Raw genomic sequence first — 7,696 nt, 5'->3', positions numbered from 1 at the left:
GAAGTTTCTGTTGGTTACAACCAAGGATATGGTCACAGGGCACCTCTGATAGTAGTGCTGCAAGGAAAATATTTTGGGGAAAAATAGTTTAGGAATACATCCATGTACCCCAAATAATATCATGTGTCATGTCCTTTTAGCCATCTCTAACCAAGGCCCAGCTTCCTCGAATAGCACAATCCCTTCTAATGCCTCCTAGAGGCTTAAGAAAGGAAAATCTATTGTAGGTGAGGAGGTGGAACAAAGGGAATCCTTGTACACTGTTGGTGAGAATGTAAATTGGTGCAGCCACTGTGGAAAACAGTATGGAGGTTCCTTAAAAAACTAAAAATAGCCTTGGGGTAGCCGTGTGGCTGACAGGGTCTTGGTGCTACGGTCTGGTGTGAGGCCTGAGCCTCTGAGGTGGGAGAGACAAGTCCAGGACATTGAACCACAAGATACCTCCCAGGCCCATGTAATATCAATCGGCAAGTTCTCCCAGAGATCTCCATCTCAATACTAAGACCCAACTCCACCCAATGACCAGCAAGCTCCGATACTGGACGCCCCATGCCAATCAACTAGAAAGACAGGAAAATAACCCCACCAATTAGCAGAGAGGCTGCCTAAAATTATACTAAGTTCACAGAAACCCCAAAACACATCACTGGACATGGCCCTGCCCACCAGAAAACAAGCACCAGTCTTCTCCACCAGGAAGCCTACACAAGCCACTGAACCAAACTCACCCACTGGGGGCAGACACCAAAAACAACAGGACCTATGAACCTTCAGCCTGTGAAATGGAGACCCCAAACACAGTAAGTTAAACAAAGTGACAAGACAGAGAAATATGCAGCAGATGAAGGAGCAAGGTAAAAATCCACCAGACCAAACAAATGAAGAGGAAATAGTCAGTCTACCTGAAAAAGAATTCAGAGTAATGATAGTAAAGATGATCCAAAATCTTTACAAGAAATGTTTAACAAGGACCTAGAAGAACTAAAGAGCAAACAAACAATGATGAACAACACAATAAATGAAATTAAAAATTCTCTAGAAGGAATCAATAGGAGAATACCTGAGGCAGAAGAACAGATAAGTGACCTAGAATATAAAAGAGTGAAAATAAATGCCACAGAGCAGAATAAAGAAAAAAGAATGAAAAGAATTGAGGACAGTCTTAGAGACATCTGAGGCAACATTAAATGCACCAACGTTTGAATTATAGGGCTCGCAGAAGAAGAGGAGAAAAAGAAAGGGACTGAGAAAATATTTGAAGAGATTATAGTTGAAAACTTCCTAACATGGGAAAGGATATAGTCAATCAAGTTCAGGAAGCACAGAGAGTCCCATACAGGATAAATCCAAGGAGAAACATGCCAAGATATATTAATCAAACTATCAAAAATTAAAAACAAAGAGAAAATATTAAAAGCCACAAATAACATACAAGGGAATGCCCATAAGATTAATAGCTGATCTTTCAGCAGAAACTCTGCAAGCCAGAAGGGAGTGGCAGGACATATTTAAAGCGATGAAAGGGAAAAATATACAACCAAGATTACTCTACCCAGCAAGGATCTCATTCAGTTTTGACGGACAAATTAAAATCTTTACAGACAGCAAAAGCTAAGAGAATTCAAGACCACCAAACCAGCTTTACAACAAATACTAAAGGAACTTCTCTAGACAGGAAACACAAGAGAAGGAAAAGACCTGCAATAACACACCCAAAACATTAAGAAAATAGTAATAGGAACAGACATATTGATAATTACCTTAAATGTAAATGGATTACATGCTCCAACCAAAAGACATTGACTGGCTGAATGGATACAAAAACAAGACCTGTATATATGCTGTCTACAAGAGACCCAATTCAGACTTAGGGACACATACAGACTGAAAGTGAGGGGATGGAAAAAGATAGTCCATACAAATGGAAATCAAGAGAAAGCTGGGTAGCAATTCTTATATCAGATAAAATAGACTTTAAAATAAAGACTATTACAAGAGACAAAGAAGGACACTACATAGTGATCAAAGGATCAATCCAAAAAGAAGACATAACAATTGTAAATATTTATGAACCCAACATAGGAGAACTTCAATAGATAAGGCAAATGCTAACAGCCATAACAGGGAAATCGACAGTAACGCAATCATAGTAGGGGACTTTAAAACCCCACTTTCAGCAATGGACAGATCAACCAAAATGAAAATAAATAAGGAAACACAAACTTTAAATGACACATTAGACAACATGGACTTAATTGATATTTATAAGACCTTCCATCCAAAAACAACAGAATACACTTTCTTCTCAAGTGCTCATGGCACATTCTCCAGGATAGACCATATCTTGGGTCACAAATCAAGCCTTGGTAAATTTAAGAAAACTGAAAAAGTATCAAATATCTTTTCCAACCACAATGCCATGAGACTAGATTTCAATTACAGGAAAAAATCTGTAAAAAATACGAACACATCAAGGCTAAACAATACACTACTAAATAACCAAGAGATCACTGAGGAAATCAAAAAATACCTAGAAACAAATGACAATGAAAACAAGACAACCCAAAACCTATGGGATGCAGCAAAAGCAGTTCTAGGAGGGAGATTTATAGCAATAAAATCCTACCTCAAGAAACAAGGAAAATCTCAAATAAAAAACCTAACATTACACCTAAAGCAATTAGAGAAAGAAGAACAAAAAACCTCCAAAGTTAGCAGAGGGAAAGAAATCATAGGGATTAGAGAAGAAATAAATGAAAAAGAAATGAAGGACACAATAGCAAAGATCAATAAAACTAAAAGCTGGGATATACCGTTAGGCAGACTCATCAAGAAAAAAAGGGAGAAGACTTAGATCAATAGAATTAGAAATGAAAAAGGAGAAGTAACAACTGACACTGCAGAAATACAAAGGATCATGAGAGATTACTGCAAGCAACTATATGCCAATAACCTGGACAACCTGGAAGAAATGGACAAATTCTTAGAAAAGCACAACCTTCTGAGACTGAACCAGGAAGAAATAGAAAATATAAACAGACCAATCACAAGCACTGAAAATGAGACTGTGATTAAATATCTTCCAACAAACAAAAACAAGGACCGGATGGATTCATAGGCAAATTCTATAAAACATTTAGAGAAGAGCTAACACCTATCCTTCTCAAACTCTTCCAAACTACAGTAGAGGGAGGAACAGTCCCAAACTCATTCTATGAGGACACCATCACCCTGATACCAACACCAGACAAAGATGCCACAAAAGTAGAAAACTACAGACCAATATCACTGATGATCATAGATGAATATACATGCAAAAATTATACTAGCAAACAGAATCCAACAACACATTAAAAGGATCATACACCATGAACAAGTGGGGTTTATCCCAGGAATGCAAGGATTCTTAAATATATGCAAAGCAATCAATGTGATACACCATATTCACAAATTGAAGGATAAAAACCATATGATCATCTCAATAGTCACAGAAAAAGCTTTTGACAAAATTCAACACCCATTTATGATAAAAACTCTCCAGAAAGTAAGCATAGAGGGAACCTACCTCAACATAATAAAGGCCATATATGACAAACCCACAGCCAACATCGTTCTCAATGGTGAAAAACTGAAACCATTTCCTTTAAGATCAGGAACAAGACAAGGTTGCTCACTCTCACCACTATTATAAACCATAGTTTTGGAAGTTTTAGCTACAGCAATCAGAGAACAATAAGAAATAAAAAGAATCCAAATTGGAAAAGAAGCAAAGCTGTCACTGTTTTCAGATGACATGATACTATACACAGAGAATCCTAAAGACGCTACCAGAAAACTACTAGAGCTAATCAATGAATTTGGTAAAGCAGCAGGATACAAAATTAATGCACAGAAATCTCTTGCATTCCCATATGCTAATGATGAAAAATCTGAAAGAGAAATTAAAGAAACATGCCCATTTATCATTGCAACAAAAAGAATAAAATACCTAGGAATAAATCTACATAAGGAGACAAAAGACCTGTATGCAGAAAATTATAAGACACTGATGAAAGAAATTAAAGACGATACAAACAGGTGGAGAGATGTACCACGTTCTTGGATTGGAAGAATCAACATTGTGAAAATGATTATAACACCCAAAACAAACTACAGATTCAATGCAGTCTGTATCAAAGTACCAATGGCATTTTTCACAGAACTAGATCAAAAAATTTCACAATTTGTATGGAAACACAAAAGACTCCGAATAGCCAAAGCAATCTTGAGAAAGAAAAACAGAGCTGGAGGAATAAGGCTCCCAGACCTAAGACTATACTACAAAGCTACACTAATCAAGACAGTATGGTACTGGCACAAAAACAGTAATATAGATCAATGGAAAAAGATAGAAAGCCCATAGAAAAACCCACACACATATGGTCACCTTTTCTTTGATAAAGTAGGCAAGAATATACAATGGAGAGAAGACAGCCTCTGCAATAAATGTTGATGGGAAAACTGGACAGCTACATGTAAAAGAATGATATTAGAATGCTCCCTAACACCGTATATAAAAATAAACTCAAAATGGATTAAAGACCTAAATTTAAGTCCAGACACTATAAAACTCTTAGAGGAATACATAGGCGGAACACTCTATGACACAGCCAGATTCTTTTTGACCCACCTCCTAGAGAAATGGAAATAAAAACAAAAATAAACAAATGGGACCTGATGAAACTTAACAGCTTTTGCACAGCAAAGGAAACCTTAAACAAGGCGAAAAGACAACACTCAGAATGGGAGAAAATATTTTTAAATGAAGCAACTGACAAAGGATCAAGCTCCAAAATTTACAAGCAACTCATGCAGCACAATAACAAACAACCCAATCCAAAAATGGGCAGAATACCTAAATAGACATTTACCCAAAGAAGATATACAGATTGCCAACAAACACATGAGAGGATGCTCAACATCACTAATCATTAGAGAAATTCAAATCAAAATTACAATGAGGTATCACCTCACAGTAGTCAGAATGGCCATCATCAAAATATCTACAAACAATAAGTGCTGGAGAGGGTGTGGAGAAAAGGGAACCCTCTTGCGCTGGTGGTGGGAAGGTAAATTGATACAGCCACTGTGGAGAACAGTATGGAGGTTCCTTAAAATACTAAAAATAGAACTACCATATGATCTGACAATCCCATTACTGGGCATATACCCTGAGAGAACCATAATTCAAAAAGAGACATGTACCACAGTGTTCATTGCAGCACTATTAACAATAGCCAGGACACGGAAGCAACCTAAGTGTCCATTGAGAGATGAATGGATTAAGAAGATGTGGCACATATATACAATGGAATATTACTCAGCCATAAAAGAAACAAAATTGAGTCATTTGTATTGAGGTGGATGGACCTAGAGTCTGTCATACAGAGTGAAGTAAGTCAGAAAGAGAAAAATAAATACTGTATGCTGAAATATATATATAGAATCTAAAAAAAAAAAAGTTGTTCTGACGAACCTGGGGAGAGGACAGGAATAAAGACAGACGCAGACGTAGAGAATGGACTTGAGGACATGGGGAGGAGGAAGTGTAAGCTGGGGCAAAGTGAGGGAGTAACATTGACATATATACACTTCCAAATGTAAAATAAATAACTAGTGGGAAGCAGCTGCATAACACAGGGAGATCAGCTTGGTGCTTTGTGACCGCCTAGAGGGGTGGGATAGGGAAGGTGAGAGGGAGACACAAGAGGGAGGGGATATGGGGATATATGTATATACATAGCTGATTCACTTTGTTTTACAGCAGAAACTAACAACATTGTAAAGCAATTATACTCCAATAAAGATGTTAAAAAAAAACAAAACAAAACTACCACATGACACAGCAATCCATTTTGGGGTACATATCGGAAAAAAACAAAAACACTAATTTGAAAAGATATATGCACACCAATGTTCAAAGCAGCATTATTTACAATTGCCACGTATGGGAACAACCTAAGTGTCCATCAGCAGATGAATGGGTAAAGAAAATGTGATACACACACACACACACACACACACACACACACACACGCACAATGGAATACTACACAGCCATAAGAAAGAATGAAATTTTGCCATTTGCAGCAATATGGATAGACTTGGAGGGCCTTATGTTAATTGAAATAAGTCAGAGAAAAACAAATGCTGTGTTATATCACTTATATGTGGAATTTAAAAAATACAGGAGACTAGTGAATATAATGAAAAAGAAGCAGATAGAGATATAGAGAACAAACTAGCGGCTACCAGCTGGGGGGAGAGGGGCAACATATGGGTAGGGGATTAAGAGGTACAAACTATTAGGTATAAAATAAGCTACAAGGATATATTATAGAACATGGGGAATATAGCCAATATTTTTTAATATCTATGATTGGAATATAACCCTTAAAACTGTGAATCACTATATTGTTTACCTGTAACATATAATATTGCACATCATCTATATAGAATTTTTAAAATAAATAAATAAAAGAAGGGAAAAAAAAAACAGAAAGGAGGATCTATGTCACGTGCTCCTGAAGGCAGCCCATACAACTCTACCTTAGCATGTATTTCAGGAACACAGACACCAACCATAGAAAGCTTCTAACCTTTTCCCCCATGAGTCATTTGTTCTTATCCTGGCTCCACTGAGAAATAATCAGGCTCTTTGTGACAGATAGAATGTTACCCTTTATTGCTTCTGCTGTACGAAACAATACAGCTGGTGTAGGCTATAAAGTTTGGCAGACCTGGGATGGAGTCCTACTTTGGCAAATACTTGTTGATTGAAATACAGCAAGAAGAGATGTCACAACAACATCTTTCAGGGTGTGTTTCTTTTGATGAATTCCCTGAAAAAGTTGATGATAAATTATCTTCATTTTAGACATGGATAATTGTGTACTCAAGTTCTCCAAATGTTTAAGTATAGGGCTTAGCATCTCTGTTATTCAGTAACAGTATTGCTTTGGGTTAAATTACTTAACTTCCCTAAGACTCAGGGACTTATGTGTAAAATGAAATGCAATAGTAGGGTTTCTGTTACAAATGCCAGAAAATACGGCCTAACCTGGGTTAAGCTGAAAATATTTTTTTTTTTATAACTGAACAGCTCAAAGATGAGCATTGATTTCAGATGAGGCTTGATCCAGGATTCAAACAATATCACTTGGATCCAATTTCCATCTCTATTTTTTTATAGTTTCACTTTACTGTTTTTTCCCTCCATCCTAAGCAATTTCTTTTCTTAAGATACCCAAACCAACAACTCCCAAGGATACATCCAAGCTCAGACACAGGAGAAAATAAGAATGTTTCTTTCTGAGAAGTTCCAGCTTAAATTACATTGTCATTCATATTGTTTATGAAATGCTGATAGGCTCAAATTTGTCATATGCTTCACCTCTAGTGTCAATCCACAGGAATTTAATTAACAAAGTGGAAAAATGTGGCTCCTCAGAAGGAAATTATGGTTTCCTAAACAGGGTTAGAATCAATGGATATTAGAATGCAAAAATAGCAGATAGCTACAGTACCTTAGACTTCTGCTAAAGCTTGTATAAGATAATAAATATAAAACTATTCAGTACAATGTGTGTGGCACATGGGGGCAACTGAGCCATTTCATAATATTGCTCTTTTACAAGTGCATGATGCTTAAGTATAA

Source organism: Neophocaena asiaeorientalis, unplaced genomic scaffold, assembly GCF_003031525.2.
Source record: "Neophocaena asiaeorientalis asiaeorientalis breed wild unplaced genomic scaffold, Neophocaena_asiaeorientalis_V1.1 scaffold230, whole genome shotgun sequence".
NCBI classification, from domain to species: Eukaryota; Metazoa; Chordata; class Mammalia; order Artiodactyla; family Phocoenidae; genus Neophocaena; species Neophocaena asiaeorientalis.
This window is presented reverse-complemented; position numbering follows the sequence as displayed.